This window comes from Schistocerca piceifrons, unplaced genomic scaffold, assembly GCF_021461385.2.
Source record: "Schistocerca piceifrons isolate TAMUIC-IGC-003096 unplaced genomic scaffold, iqSchPice1.1 HiC_scaffold_1169, whole genome shotgun sequence".
In the NCBI taxonomy this organism is placed as follows: Eukaryota; Metazoa; Arthropoda; class Insecta; order Orthoptera; family Acrididae; genus Schistocerca; species Schistocerca piceifrons.
The window spans coordinates 45,001-47,500 of record NW_025726982.1 but is presented as its reverse complement, the minus strand read 5'-3'; the positions used below and the strand labels follow the sequence as shown (position 1 = coordinate 47,500).

General features: G+C 57.0%; 1 non-coding gene across 1 annotated transcript in view; it reads left to right on the top strand.

Annotated features, from left to right (window-relative positions):
• Positions 1–2,234: 2,234 nt before the first annotated feature.
• LOC124728682 overlaps positions 2,235–2,500 on the top strand; it is a 1,909-nt gene continuing 1,643 nt past the window's right edge. Inside the window, exon 1 of the ribosomal RNA XR_007007424.1 lies at positions 2,235–2,500. This exon is cut by the window's right edge and continues 1,643 nt beyond it. This is a non-coding gene — a ribosomal RNA (small subunit ribosomal RNA).

The following is a 2,500-nucleotide window of genomic DNA, read 5'->3' as shown; positions in this document are numbered from 1 at the left end:
CCTTAACCTAACCCATGTTGTACCTTAACCTAACCCATGTTGTACCTTAACCTAACCCATGTTGTACCTTAACCTAACCCATGTTGTACCTTAACCTAACCCATGTTGTACCTTAACCTAACCCATGTTGTACCTTAACCTAACCCATGTTGTACCTTAACCTAACCCACGTTGTGCCTTAACCTAACCCACGTTGTGCCTTAACCTAACCCACGTTGTGCCTTAACCTAACCCACGTTGTGCCTTAACCTAACCCACGTTGTGCCTTAACCTAACCCACGTTGTGCCTTAACCTAACCCACGTTGTGCCTTAACCTAACCCACGTTGTGCCTTAACCTAACCCACGTTGTGCCTTAACCTAACCCACGTTGTGCCTTAACCTAACCCACGTTGTCCCCTAACGTAACCCACGTTGTCCCCTAACGTAACCCATGTTGTCGCCTAAACCTGCTCTGTAATTGTTATACGACTCGTTCAATTAGTGTAGTGTTGCCCACCCGCAACCCTCGCAATATAGTTCGCTACTCGCACTGCCCGCTCCCCTGTGTATCGCTTCATGTTAAACACCTTGCAAGTCTTGCTGACTTTCCACATGCTCCTGCTGTACACTGTAATGTGGATGGCAGCAGGACGTACATGCCGCCCCTCCCCACGTCCCCACCTTGCCCCCCTGCCTTCGCAAGCTGGTTGGTGAGAAGTTTGCATGTTCAATGCCCTTCGCATGCGACGTACTCAGGCTACGTTGTGGTGCGGCCTGTGTCAACCGTCCGCTAATGTCGTACGCGTAAACCACAATCTGTACTGCACATTCGTCCTTATGTACCGAATGATACATCGTGGCACATGTGTGACCGTACAACGACTGCGCCCAAAAACGGCGGACCATACAGTGCAAATATTGTGCACGCAGCTACGTGTCGTCTCCCTATGAGAGCTGGATTGCAGTGTGGTACGCCATAGAGACGTGTGGGAGGAACGGACGCCGTGGATGGCGATCAGCATGAGCTGTCTGTTGATGTATTCGGACCTAGTCGTCTCTCCTCACACACCGTGATGGCATGGTGCACCGCGTTCCATATCTGCGACATGCTACAGAGGCCGGTTGACAGTCGTTCGAGCAATGGACATCGCATACGTACGGGGGCCACCTTCCACGTATTGTCTAGGCGTGCACATTTTGTTGCGTGTATGTGGGCAGACGTAGTGTGGCGTGACACCTGACACAGGCATGCAATAATCGTTGAAGTTGCAAATGGCGATGGACGCCTGCGTTTTCTGGTGAAGTTACGCAAATGAACAAATGGTAACCTGTTGTGGTGCGGTTGTTCTCGCTAGGGGTGAATCGGTGATGGCGACGATAGGTTGAGGTACGAACCGGTTGTTCCAGCGATACCCACCATGCCGACGAAACTGAACGGCATCTGGGTGTGAAGCGATACGCGGCGGTGGCTGGGTGGGACCGTCCCCGGCCGGTGAGGGGGCGCCTCCCGGCGTGCTGGCCGCGCGGTGCGTGGGCGCACGCGCTACAGCCGGCTGGTGGGGGCGGCCAGTGGCAGGCGCGCCGGCCGACGGACGCGGCAGGCGTCGCAGCTGCGCGCCGGCGCACCCTGCGCGCGGCGCCGTGCGGCCAAAGTAGGTCCTCGCGGGCCCGGTGCGAAGCGCGGTGGACATCTTCAGTGTGCTGGTCCGATTGAGGACTGTGTGCGTTGAGGATGCGCCGCCGCCCGGCGCTCGGCGCCGCGACGCCGTCTGCTGCTCGGTCGCCCCAGCGGTTCTCGCTGGTGGTTTGTATCGCAGCTGTGCGGATGTGTTGGCGCGTGCGCTGTGCTGGGAGAGTTCGCTTCGGCACCCAAGTGGGGCTTTTGTCCTTCTGTGGCGCTGGCGTTGGAGCTGCCGGTCACCGTAGGTGGCGCGTGTTGTCTCCCGCCGGCAATGCCACGACAGCACGCTCCCGGGCCTCTGTCGGCAGCGGCAAGCTCAGTTGGGAGCACGGGTGGTCGCACCGAAAGCGTCTACTCGCCTAACTCCGGGCGATTGCGCCTCTCTCGAACCCGACCAAGTACTTGGGACGGCGCTGCGCGCCGCCGGGACCTGAGAGGGTTTCGAGGTGTATTGTGCAGGGGAGCTCAGCCTCCTCCTGTTTGCAGAATGATTGAGCGGACGCTTGCGTGTTCGCGCGGGCCCCCGGGACACACTCCCGGGCGGCCGGCTGCTCAGCTCTAGTTGACGCAGCTCCCTGGTTGATCCTGCCAGTAGTCATATGCTTGTCTCAAAGATTAAGCCATGCATGTCTCAGTACAAGCCGCATTAAGGTGAAACCGCGAATGGCTCATTAAATCAGTTATGGTTCCTTAGATCGTACCCACGTTACTTGGATAACTGTGGTAATTCTAGAGCTAATACATGCAAACAGAGTCCCGACCAGAGATGGAAGGGACGCTTTTATTAGATCAAAACCAATCGGTCGGCTCGTCCGGTCCGTTTGCCTTGGTGACTCTG